This window comes from Astyanax mexicanus, chromosome 12 (genome assembly GCF_023375975.1).
Source record: "Astyanax mexicanus isolate ESR-SI-001 chromosome 12, AstMex3_surface, whole genome shotgun sequence".
In the NCBI taxonomy this organism is placed as follows: domain Eukaryota; kingdom Metazoa; phylum Chordata; class Actinopteri; order Characiformes; family Acestrorhamphidae; genus Astyanax; species Astyanax mexicanus.
The window spans coordinates 36,441,034-36,451,033 of record NC_064419.1 but is presented as its reverse complement, the minus strand read 5'-3'; the positions used below and the strand labels follow the sequence as shown (position 1 = coordinate 36,451,033).

At 43.4% G+C, this 10,000-nt stretch overlaps 29 non-coding genes across 29 annotated transcripts in view; 13 read left to right on the top strand and 16 right to left on the bottom strand.

Annotated features, from left to right (window-relative positions):
* trnaw-cca (transfer RNA tryptophan (anticodon CCA)) overlaps positions 1-13 on the top strand; it is a 72-nt gene extending 59 nt beyond the window's left edge. Inside the window, exon 1 of the tRNA in view lies at positions 1-13. This exon is cut by the window's left edge and continues 59 nt beyond it. This is a non-coding gene — a tRNA (tRNA-Trp).
* A 174-nt stretch (positions 14-187) lies between these two features.
* trnak-uuu (transfer RNA lysine (anticodon UUU)) lies at positions 188-260 on the bottom strand. The gene has a single exon. It is a non-coding gene; the product is annotated as a tRNA-Lys (tRNA).
* A 179-nt stretch (positions 261-439) lies between these two features.
* trnak-uuu (transfer RNA lysine (anticodon UUU)) lies at positions 440-512 on the bottom strand. The gene has a single exon. It is a non-coding gene; the product is annotated as a tRNA-Lys (tRNA).
* A 262-nt stretch (positions 513-774) lies between these two features.
* Positions 775-846, top strand: trnaw-cca (transfer RNA tryptophan (anticodon CCA)). The gene has a single exon. It is a non-coding gene; the product is annotated as a tRNA-Trp (tRNA).
* A 175-nt stretch (positions 847-1,021) lies between these two features.
* trnak-uuu (transfer RNA lysine (anticodon UUU)) lies at positions 1,022-1,094 on the bottom strand. Its single transcript has one exon. It is a non-coding gene; the product is annotated as a tRNA-Lys (tRNA).
* A 179-nt stretch (positions 1,095-1,273) lies between these two features.
* Positions 1,274-1,346, bottom strand: trnak-uuu (transfer RNA lysine (anticodon UUU)). Its single transcript has one exon. It is a non-coding gene; the product is annotated as a tRNA-Lys (tRNA).
* Positions 1,347-1,608: 262 nt separating this feature from the next.
* trnaw-cca (transfer RNA tryptophan (anticodon CCA)) lies at positions 1,609-1,680 on the top strand. Its single transcript has one exon. It is a non-coding gene; the product is annotated as a tRNA-Trp (tRNA).
* Positions 1,681-1,854: 174 nt separating this feature from the next.
* On the bottom strand, positions 1,855-1,927 carry trnak-uuu (transfer RNA lysine (anticodon UUU)). The gene has a single exon. It is a non-coding gene; the product is annotated as a tRNA-Lys (tRNA).
* Positions 1,928-2,430: 503 nt separating this feature from the next.
* trnaw-cca (transfer RNA tryptophan (anticodon CCA)) lies at positions 2,431-2,502 on the top strand. Its single transcript has one exon. It is a non-coding gene; the product is annotated as a tRNA-Trp (tRNA).
* A 174-nt stretch (positions 2,503-2,676) lies between these two features.
* trnak-uuu (transfer RNA lysine (anticodon UUU)) lies at positions 2,677-2,749 on the bottom strand. Its single transcript has one exon. It is a non-coding gene; the product is annotated as a tRNA-Lys (tRNA).
* Positions 2,750-2,928: 179 nt separating this feature from the next.
* trnak-uuu (transfer RNA lysine (anticodon UUU)) lies at positions 2,929-3,001 on the bottom strand. The gene has a single exon. It is a non-coding gene; the product is annotated as a tRNA-Lys (tRNA).
* A 262-nt stretch (positions 3,002-3,263) lies between these two features.
* On the top strand, positions 3,264-3,335 carry trnaw-cca (transfer RNA tryptophan (anticodon CCA)). Its single transcript has one exon. It is a non-coding gene; the product is annotated as a tRNA-Trp (tRNA).
* Positions 3,336-3,509: 174 nt separating this feature from the next.
* Positions 3,510-3,582, bottom strand: trnak-uuu (transfer RNA lysine (anticodon UUU)). Its single transcript has one exon. It is a non-coding gene; the product is annotated as a tRNA-Lys (tRNA).
* Positions 3,583-4,096: 514 nt separating this feature from the next.
* On the top strand, positions 4,097-4,168 carry trnaw-cca (transfer RNA tryptophan (anticodon CCA)). The gene has a single exon. It is a non-coding gene; the product is annotated as a tRNA-Trp (tRNA).
* Positions 4,169-4,343: 175 nt separating this feature from the next.
* Positions 4,344-4,416, bottom strand: trnak-uuu (transfer RNA lysine (anticodon UUU)). The gene has a single exon. It is a non-coding gene; the product is annotated as a tRNA-Lys (tRNA).
* Positions 4,417-4,930: 514 nt separating this feature from the next.
* On the top strand, positions 4,931-5,002 carry trnaw-cca (transfer RNA tryptophan (anticodon CCA)). Its single transcript has one exon. It is a non-coding gene; the product is annotated as a tRNA-Trp (tRNA).
* Positions 5,003-5,764: 762 nt separating this feature from the next.
* trnaw-cca (transfer RNA tryptophan (anticodon CCA)) lies at positions 5,765-5,836 on the top strand. Its single transcript has one exon. It is a non-coding gene; the product is annotated as a tRNA-Trp (tRNA).
* A 426-nt stretch (positions 5,837-6,262) lies between these two features.
* trnak-uuu (transfer RNA lysine (anticodon UUU)) lies at positions 6,263-6,335 on the bottom strand. The gene has a single exon. It is a non-coding gene; the product is annotated as a tRNA-Lys (tRNA).
* A 262-nt stretch (positions 6,336-6,597) lies between these two features.
* Positions 6,598-6,669, top strand: trnaw-cca (transfer RNA tryptophan (anticodon CCA)). The gene has a single exon. It is a non-coding gene; the product is annotated as a tRNA-Trp (tRNA).
* Positions 6,670-6,843: 174 nt separating this feature from the next.
* trnak-uuu (transfer RNA lysine (anticodon UUU)) lies at positions 6,844-6,916 on the bottom strand. The gene has a single exon. It is a non-coding gene; the product is annotated as a tRNA-Lys (tRNA).
* A 179-nt stretch (positions 6,917-7,095) lies between these two features.
* On the bottom strand, positions 7,096-7,168 carry trnak-uuu (transfer RNA lysine (anticodon UUU)). The gene has a single exon. It is a non-coding gene; the product is annotated as a tRNA-Lys (tRNA).
* Positions 7,169-7,430: 262 nt separating this feature from the next.
* Positions 7,431-7,502, top strand: trnaw-cca (transfer RNA tryptophan (anticodon CCA)). The gene has a single exon. It is a non-coding gene; the product is annotated as a tRNA-Trp (tRNA).
* Positions 7,503-7,676: 174 nt separating this feature from the next.
* On the bottom strand, positions 7,677-7,749 carry trnak-uuu (transfer RNA lysine (anticodon UUU)). Its single transcript has one exon. It is a non-coding gene; the product is annotated as a tRNA-Lys (tRNA).
* Positions 7,750-7,928: 179 nt separating this feature from the next.
* On the bottom strand, positions 7,929-8,001 carry trnak-uuu (transfer RNA lysine (anticodon UUU)). The gene has a single exon. It is a non-coding gene; the product is annotated as a tRNA-Lys (tRNA).
* A 262-nt stretch (positions 8,002-8,263) lies between these two features.
* trnaw-cca (transfer RNA tryptophan (anticodon CCA)) lies at positions 8,264-8,335 on the top strand. Its single transcript has one exon. It is a non-coding gene; the product is annotated as a tRNA-Trp (tRNA).
* A 175-nt stretch (positions 8,336-8,510) lies between these two features.
* trnak-uuu (transfer RNA lysine (anticodon UUU)) lies at positions 8,511-8,583 on the bottom strand. Its single transcript has one exon. It is a non-coding gene; the product is annotated as a tRNA-Lys (tRNA).
* Positions 8,584-9,097: 514 nt separating this feature from the next.
* On the top strand, positions 9,098-9,169 carry trnaw-cca (transfer RNA tryptophan (anticodon CCA)). Its single transcript has one exon. It is a non-coding gene; the product is annotated as a tRNA-Trp (tRNA).
* A 426-nt stretch (positions 9,170-9,595) lies between these two features.
* Positions 9,596-9,668, bottom strand: trnak-uuu (transfer RNA lysine (anticodon UUU)). The gene has a single exon. It is a non-coding gene; the product is annotated as a tRNA-Lys (tRNA).
* Positions 9,669-9,931: 263 nt separating this feature from the next.
* The window catches only part of trnaw-cca (transfer RNA tryptophan (anticodon CCA)), a 72-nt gene continuing 3 nt past the window's right edge, over positions 9,932-10,000 (top strand). Inside the window, exon 1 of the tRNA in view lies at positions 9,932-10,000. This exon is cut by the window's right edge and continues 3 nt beyond it. This is a non-coding gene — a tRNA (tRNA-Trp).

Below are 10,000 nucleotides of genomic sequence, written 5' to 3'. Positions count from 1 at the left end.
CACGTCGGGGTCAAATATTGCTTTTAATCTAGTCATTGAGTGGGACCAGTTAATCCACAACTTTAAAAGTACCTCAGTTACACAGAGTTTTGTCAGTCAGTTGCAGGGCAATTTTAACCTTAATAGGTCATGCTCACTTGAGGCTATTTAAAGGTTTAATTGGTAACAAAGAAGCACAGGCTTTGGCCGCCCGAACAGGGACTTGAACCCTGGACCCTCAGATTAAAAGTCTGATGCTCTACCGACTGAGCCATCCGGGCCTTTACAGCTTCTTTCTTACAGCGAATTCACATTGTTCAACTGATGCATGGTGGTCAAGCAGAAAAGGGAGGGATATTGTCTAGGCTTGGCCCCTGACTGTCTTCTGAACAGCCGGAAAGCATCTGGAAAGCAAGAGACTGCTGCATTCTTAAACTCATACTTGTAAGAAACTGGCAAACGCCCGAACAGGGACTTGAACCCTGGACCCTCAGATTAAAAGTCTGATGCTCTACCGACTGAGCTATCCGGGCCCTGACCGAAAATTCTATCGTGCCAGATAAGGTGACTCACACTCAAATACTACATCTCAGCAAATCGAGAATTAGGATACTTATCCGATTACTTAATCCATCTTTGACCTCATACCTAAAGTTCCATATTAAATGCCTTGTTTTCAACTTCCTGAGATATCCATTTTTTTCTCCAGTTAGAGCTCTTTAGGCCTAACTACTGAGTTTCTCTTGAAAAAAAATGATGTCCAAAAATAGGCAACATGAACATTACAGCGTCGATGACCTCGTGGCGAAACGGTAGCGCGTCTGACTCCAGATCAGAAGGTTGCGTGTTCAAATCACGTCGGGGTCAAATATTGCTTTTAATCTAGTCATTGAGTGGGACCAGTTAGTCCACAACTTTAAAAGTACCTCAGTTACACAGAGTTCTTTGAGTCACTTGCAGGGCAATTTTAACCTTTATAGGTCATGCTCACTTGAGGCTATTTAAAGGTTTAATTTTTTAACAAAGAAGCACAGGCTTTGGCCGCCCGAACAGGGACTTGAACCCTGGACCCTCAGATTAAAAGTCTGATGCTCTACCGACTGAGCCATCCGGGCCTTTACAGATTCTTTCTTACAGCGAATTCACATTGTTCAACTGATGCATGGTGGTCAAGCAGAAAAGGGAGGAATATTTTCTAGGCTTGGCCCCTGACTGTCTTCTGAACAGCCGGAAAGCATCTGGAAAGCAAGAGACTCCTGCATTCTTAAACTCATACTTGTAAGAAATTGGCAAACGCCCGAACAGGGACTTGAACCCTGGACCCTCAGATTAAAAGTCTGATGCTCTACCGACTGAGCTATCCGGGCCCTGACTGAAAATTCTATCGTGCCAGATAAGGTGACTCACACTCAAATACTACATCTCAGCAAATCGAGAATTAGGATACTTATCCGATTACTTAATCCATCTTTGACCTCATACCTAAAGTTCCATATTAAATGCCTTGTTTTCAACTTCCTGAGATATCCAGTTTTTTCTCCGGTTAGAGCTCTTTAGGCCTAACCATTGAGTTTCTCTTGAATAATAGTGATGTCCAAAAATAGGCAACATGAACATTACAGCGTCGATGACCTCGTGGCGCAACGGTAGCGCGTCTGACTCCAGATCAGAAGGTTGCGTGTTCAAATCACGTCGGGGTCAAATATTGCTTTTAATCTAGTCATTGAGTGGGACCAGTTAGTCCACAACTTTAAAGGTACCTCAGTTACACAGAGTTCTTTGAGTCACTTGCAGGGCAATTTTAACCTTTATAGGTCATGCTCACTTGAGGCTATTTAAAGGTTTAATTGGTAACAAAGAAGCACAGGCTTTGGCCGCCCGAACAGGGACTTGAACCCTGGACCCTCAGATTAAAAGTCTGATGCTCTACCGACTGAGCTATCCGGGCCCTTAAGGATTGTTTCTTATGGCAAATTCACATTGTTCAACTGATGCATGGTGGTCAAGCAGAAAATGTTGGAATATTTTCTAGGCTTGGCCCCTGACTGTCTTCTGAACAGCCGGAAAGCAAGAGACTCCTGCATTCTTAAACTCATACTTGTAAGAAATTGGCAAACGCCCGAACAGGGACTTGAAGCCTGGACCCTCAGATTAAAAGTCTGATGCTCTACCGACTGAGCTATCCGGGGCCTGACTGAAAATTCTATCGTGCCAGATAAGGTGACTCACACTCAAATACTACATCTCAGCAAATCGAGAATTAGGATACTTATCCCATTACTTAATCCATCTTTGACCTCATACCTAAAGTTCCATATTAAATGCCTTGTTTTCAACTTCCTGAGATATCCAGTTTTTTCTCCAGTTAGAGCTCTTTAGGCCTAACTACTGAGTTTCTCTTGAATAATAATGATGTCCAAAAATAGGCAACATGAACATTACAGCGTCGATGACCTCGTGGCGCAACGGTAGCGCGTCTGACTCCAGATCAGAAGGTTGCGTGTTCAAATCACGTCGGGGTCAAATATTGCTTTTAATCTAGTCATTGAGTGGGACCAGTTAGTCCACAACTTTAAAAGTACCTCAGTTACACAGAGTTCTTTGAGTCACTTGCAGGGCAATTTTAACCTTTATAGGTCATGCTCACTTGAGGCTATTTAAAGGTTTAATTGGTAACAAAGAAGCACAGGCTTTGGCCGCCCGAACAGGGACTTGAACCCTGGACCCTCAGATTAAAAGTCTGATGCTCTACCGACTGAGCCATCCGGGCCTTTACAGATTCTTTCTTACAGCGAATTCACATTGTTCAACTGATGCATGGTGGTCAAGCAGAAAAGGGAGGAATATTTTCTAGGCTTGGCCCCTGACTGTCTTCTGAACAGCCGGAAAGCATCTGGAAAGCAAGAGACTCCTGCATTCTTAAACTCATACTTGTAAGAAATTGGCAAACGCCCAAACAGGGACTTGAACCCTGGACCCTCAGATTAAAAGTCTGATGCTCTACCGACTGAGCTATCCGGGCCCTGACTGAAAATTCTATCATGCCAGATAAGGTGACTCACACTCAAATACTACATCTCAGCAAATCGAGAATTAGGATACCTATCCCATTACTTAATCCATCTTCGACCTCATACCTAAAGTTCCATATTAAATGCCTTGTTTTCAACTTCCTGAGATATCCAGTTTTTTCTCCAGTTAGAGCTCTTTAGGCCTAACTACTGAGTTTCTCTTGAATAATAATGATGTCCAAAAATAGGAAACATGAACACTACAGCGTCGCTGACCTCGTGGCGCAACGGTAGCGTGTCTGACTCCAGATCAGAAGGTTGCGTGTTCAAATCACGTCGGGGTCAAATATTGCTTTTAATCTAGTCATTGAGTGGGACCAGTTAATCCACAACTTTAAAAGTACCTCAGTTACACAGAGTTTTGTCAGTCAGTTGCAGGGCAATTTTAACCTTAATAGGTCATGCTCACTTGAGGCTATTTAAAGGTTTAATTGGTAACAAAGAAGCACAGGCTTTGGCCGCCCGAACAGGGACTTGAACCCTGGACCCTCAGATTAAAAGTCTGATGCTCTACCGACTGAGCCATCCGGGCCTTTACAGCTTCTTTCTTACAGCGAATTCACATTGTTCAACTGATGCATGGTGGTCAAGCAGAAAAGGGAGGGATATTGTCTAGGCTTGGCCCCTGACTGTCTTCTGAACAGCCGGAAAGCATCTGGAAAGCAAGAGACTGCTGCATTCTTAAACTCATACTTGTAAGAAACTGGCAAACGCCCGAACAGGGACTTGAACCCTGGACCCTCAGATTAAAAGTCTGATGCTCTACCGACTGAGCTATCTGGGCCCTGACTGAAAATTCTATCGTGCCAGATAAGGTGACTCACACTCAAATACTACATCTCAGCAAATCGAGAATTAGGATACTTATCCGATTACTTAATCCATCTTTGACCTCATACCTAAAGTTCCATATTAAATGCCTTGTTTTCAACTTCCTGAGATATCCAGTTTTTTCTCCAGTTAGAGCTCTTTAGGCCTAACTACTGAGTTTCTCTTGAAAAAAAATGATGTCCAAAAATAGGCAACATGAACATTACAGCGTCGATGACCTCGTGGCGAAACGGTAGCGCGTCTGACTCCAGATCAGAAGGTTGCGTGTTCAAATCACGTCGGGGTCAAATGTTGCTTTTAATCTAGTCATTGAGTGGGACCAGTTAGTCCACAACTTTAAAAGTACCTCAGTTACACAGAGTTCTTTGAGTGACTTGCAGGGCAATTTTAACCTTTGTAGGTCATGCTCACTTGAGGCTATTTAAAGGTTTAATTTTTTAACAAAGAAGCACAGGCTTTGGCCGCCCGAACAGGGACTTGAACCCTGGACCCTCAGATTAAAAGTCTGATGCTCTACCGACTGAGCCATCCGGGCCTTTACAGATTCTTTCTTACAGCGAATTCACATTGTTCAACTGATGCATGGTGGTCAAGCAGAAAAGGGAGGAATATTTTCTAGGCTTGGCCCCTGACTGTCTTCTGAACAGCCGGAAAGCATCTGGAAAGCAAGAGACTCCTGCATTCTTAAACCCATACTTGTAAGAAATTGGCAAACGCCCGAAAAGGGACTTGAACCCTGGACCCTCAGATTAAAAGTCTGATGCTCTACCGACTGAGCTATCCGGGCCCTGACTGAAAATTCTATCGTGCCAGATAAGGTGACTCACACTCAAATACTACATCTCAGCAAATCGAGAATTAGGATACTTATCCCATTACTTAATCCATCTTTGACCTCATACCTAAAGTTCCATATTAAATGCCTTGTTTTCAACTTCCTGAGATATCCATTTTTTTCTCCAGTTAGAGCTCTTTAGGCCTAACTACTGAGTTTCTCTTGAATAATAATGATGTCCAAAAATAGGCAACATGATCACTACAGCGTCGATGACCTCGTGGCGCAACGGTAGCGCGTCTGACTCCAGATCAGAAGGTTGCGTGTTCAAATCACGTCGGGGTCAAATATTGCTTTTAATCTAGTCATTGAGTGGGACCAGTTAGTCCACAACTTTAAAAGTACCTCAGTTACACAGAGTTCTTTGAGTCACTTGCAGGGCAATTTTAACCTTTATAGGTCATGCTCACTTGAGGCTATTTAAAGGTTTAATTGGTAACAAAGAAGCACAAGCTTTGGCTGCCCGAACAGGGACTTGAACCCTGGACCCTCAGATTAAAAGTCTGATGCTCTACCGACTGAGCCATCCGGACCTTTACAGATTCTTTCTTACAGCGAATTCACATTGTTCAACTGAAGCATGGTGGTCAATTAGAAAAGGGAGGAATATTTTCTAGGCTTGGCCCCTGACTGTCTTCTGAACAGCCGGAAAGCATCTGGAAAGCAAGAGACTCCTGCATTCTTAAACTCATACTTGTAAGAAATTGGCAAACGCCCGAACAGGGACTTGAACCCTGGACCCTCAGATTAAAAGTCTGATGCTCTACCGACTGAGCTATCCGTGCCCTGACTGAAAATTCTATCGTGCCAGATAAGGTGACTCACACTCAAATACTACATCTCAGCAAATCGAGAATTAGGATACTTATCCCATTACTTAATCCATCTTTGACCTCATACCTAAAGTTCCATATTAAATGCCTTGTTTTCAACTTCCTGAGATATCCATTTTTTTTCTCCAGTTAGAGCTCTTTAGGCCTAACTACTGAGTTTCTCTTGAATAATAATGATGTCCAGAAATAGGCAACATGAACAATACAGCGTCGCTGACCTTGTGGCGCAATGGTAGCGCGTCTGACTCCAGATCAGAAGGTTGCGTGTTCAAATCACGTTGGGGTCAAATATTGCTTTTAATCTAGTCATTGAGTGGGACCAGTTAATCCACAACGTTAAAAGTACCTCAGTTACACAGAGTTCTTTGAGTCACTTGCAGGGCAATTTTAACCTTTATAGGTCATGCTCACTCGAGGCTATTTAAAGGTTTAATTGGTAACAAAGAAGCACAGGCTTTGGCCACCCGAACAGGGACTTGAACCCTGGACCCTCAGATTAAAAGTCTGATGCTCTACCGACAGAGCCATCCGGGCCTTTACAGTTTCCGTCTTACAGCGAATTCACATTGTTCAACTGATGCATGGTGGTCAAGCAGAAAAATGAGTAATATTTTCGAGGCTTGGCCCCTGACTGTCTTCTGAACAGCCGGAAAGCATCTGGAAAGCAAGAGACTCCTGCATTCTTAAACTCATACTTGTAAGAAATTGGCAAACGCCCGAACAGGGACTTGAACCCTGGACCCTCAGATTAAAAGTCTGATGCTCTACCGACTGAGCTATCCGGGCCCTGACTGAAAATTTTATCGTGCCAGATAAGGTGACTCACACTCAAATACTACATCTCAGCAAATCGAGAATTAGGATACTTATCCCATTACTTAATCCATCTTTGACCTCATACCTAAAGTTCCATATTAAATGCCTTGTTTTCAACTTCCTGAGATATCCAGTTTTTTCTCCAGTTAGAGCTCTTTAGGCCTAACTACTGAGTTTCTCTTGAATAATAATGATGTCCAAAGATAGGCAACATGAACATTACAGCGTCGATGACCTTGTGGCGCAACGGTAGCGCGTCTGACTCCAGATCAGAAGGTTGCGTGTTCAAATCACGTCGGGGTCAAATATTGCTTTTAATCTAGTCATTGAGTGGGACCAGTTAGTCCACAACTTTAAAAGTACCTCAGTTACACAGAGTTCTTTGAGTCACTTGCAGGGCAATTTTAACCTTTATAGGTCATGCTCACTTGAGGCTATTTAAAGGTTTAATTGGTAACAAAGAAGCACAGGCTTTGGCCGCCCGAACAGGGACTTGAACCCTGGACCCTCAGATTAAAAGTCTGATGCTCTACCGACTGAGCCATCCGGGCCTTTACAGTTTCTTTCTTACAGCGAATTCACATTGTTCAACTGATGCATGGTGGTCAAGCAGAAAAGGGAGGAATATTTTCTAGGCTTGGCCCCTGACTGTCTTCTGAACAGCCGGAAAGCATCTGGAAAGCAAGAGACTCCTGCATTCTTAAACTCATACTTGTGAGAAACTGGCAAACGCCCGAACAGGGACTTGAACCCTGGACCCTCAGATTAAAAGTCTGATGCTCTACCGACTGAGCTATCCGGGCCCTGACTGAAAATTCTATCGTGCCAGATAAGGTGACTCACACTCAAATACTACATCTCAGCAAATCGAGAATTAGGATACTTATCCGATTACTTAATCCATCTTTGACCTCATACCTAAAGTTCCATATTAAATGCCTTGTTTTCAACTTCCTGAGATATCCAGTTTTTTCTCCAGTTAGAGCTCTTTAGGCCTAACTACTGAGTTTCTCTTGAATAATAATGATGTCCAAAAATAGGCAACATGAACATTACAGCGTCGATGACCTCGTGGCGCAACGGTAGCGCGTCTGACTCCAGATCAGAAGGTTGCGTGTTCAAATCACGTCGGGGTCAAATATTGCTTTTAATCTAGTCATTGAGTGGGACCAGTTAGTCCACAACTTTAAAAGTACCTCAGTTACACAGAGTTCTTTGAGTCACTTGCAGGGCAATTTTAACCTTTATAGGTCATGCTCACTTGAGGCTATTTAAAGGTTTAATTGGTAACAAAGAAGCACAGGCTTTGGCCGCCCGAACAGGGACTTGAACCCTGGACCCTCAGATTAAAAGTCTGATGCTCTACCGACTGAGCCATCCGGGCCTTTACGGCTTCTTTCTTACAGCGAATTCACATTGTTCAACTGATGCATGGTGGTCAAGCAGAAAAGGGAGGGATATTTTCTAGGCTTGGCCCCTGACTGTCTTCTGAACAGCCGGAAAGCATCTGGAAAGCAAGAGACTCCTGCATTCTTAAACTCATACTTGTAAGAAACTGGCAAACGCCCGAACAGGGACTTGAACCCTGGACCCTCAGATTAAAAGTCTGATGCTCTACCGACTGAGCTATCCGGGCCCTGACTGAAAATTCTATCGTGCCAGATAAGGTGACTCACACTCAAATACTACATCTCAGCAAATCGAGAATTAGGATACTTATCCGATTACTTAATCCATCTTTGACCTCATACCTAAAGTTCCATATTAAATGCCTTGTTTTCAACTTCCTGAGATATCCAGTTTTTTCTCCGGTTAGAGCTCTTTAGGCCTAACCATTGAGTTTCTCTTGAATAATAGTGATGTCCAAAAATAGGCAACATGAACATTACAGCGTCGATGACCTCGTGGCGCAACGGTAGCGCGTCTGACTCCAGATCAGAAGGTTGCGTGTTCAAATCACGTCGGGGTCAAATATTGCTTTTAATCTAGTCATTGAGTGGGACCAGTTAGTCCACAACTTTAAAAGTACCTCAGTTACACAGAGTTCTTTGAGTCACTTGCAGGGCAATTTTAACCTTTGTAGGTCATGCTCACTTGAGGCTATTTAAAGGTTTAATTTTTTAACAAAGAAGCACAGGCTTTGGCCGCCCGAACAGGGACTTGAACCCTGGACCCTCAGATTAAAAGTCTGATGCTCTACCGACTGAGCCATCCGGGCCTTTACAGATTCTTTCTTACAGCGAATTCACATTGTTCAACTGATGCATGGTGGTCAAGCAGAAAAGGGAGGAATATTTTCTAGGCTTGGCCCCTGACTGTCTTCTGAACAGCCGGAAAGCATCTGGAAAGCAAGAGACTCCTGCATTCTTAAACCCATACTTGTAAGAAATTGGCAAACGCCCGAAAAGGGACTTGAACCCTGGACCCTCAGATTAAAAGTCTGATGCTCTACCGACTGAGCTATCCGGGCCCTGACTGAAAATTCTATCGTGCCAGATAAGGTGACTCACACTCAAATACTACATCTCAGCAAATCGAGAATTAGGATACTTATCCCATTACTTAATCCATCTTTGACCTCATACCTAAAGTTCCATATTAAATGCCTTGTTTTCAACTTCCTGAGATATCCATTTTTTTCTCCAGTTAGAGCTCTTTAGGCCTAACTACTGAGTTTCTCTTGAATAATAATGATGTCCAAAAATAGGCAACATGATCACTACAGCGTCGATGACCTCGTGGCGCAACGGTAGCGCGTCTGACTCCAGATCAGAAGGTTGCGTGTTCAAATCACGTCGGGGTCAAATATTGCTTTTAATCTAGTCATTGAGTGGGACCAGTTAGTCCACAACTTTAAAAGTACCTCAGTTACACAGAGTTCTTTGAGTCACTTGCAGGGCAATTTTAACCTTTATAGGTCATGCTCACTTGAGGCTATTTAAAGGTTTAATTGGTAACAAAGAAGCACAAGCTTTGGCTGCCCGAACAGGGACTTGAACCCTGGACCCTCAGATTAAAAGTCTGATGCTCTACCGACTGAGCCATCCGGACCTTTACAGATTCTTTCTTACAGCGAATTCACATTGTTCAACTGAAGCATGGTGGTCAATTAGAAAAGGGAGGAATATTTTCTAGGCTTGGCCCCTGACTGTCTTCTGAACAGCCGGAAAGCATCTGGAAAGCAAGAGACTCCTGCATTCTTAAACTCATACTTGTAAGAAATTGGCAAACGCCCGAACAGGGACTTGAACCCTGGACCCTCAGATTAAAAGTCTGATGCTCTACCGACTGAGCTATCCGGGCCCTGACTGAAAATTCTATCGTGCCAGATAAGGTGACTCACACTCAAATACTACATCTCAGCAAATCGAGAATTAGGATACTTATCCCATTACTTAATCCATCTTTGACCTCATACCTAAAGTTCCATATTAAATGCCTTGTTTTCAACTTCCTGAGATATCCATTTTTTTTCTCCAGTTAGAGCTCTTTAGGCCTAACTACTGAGTTTCTCTTGAATAATAATGATGTCCAGAAATAGGCAACATGAACAATACAGCGTCGCTGACCTTGTGGCGCAATGGTAGCGCGTCTGACTCCAGATCAGAAGGTTGCGTGTTCAAATCACGTTGGGG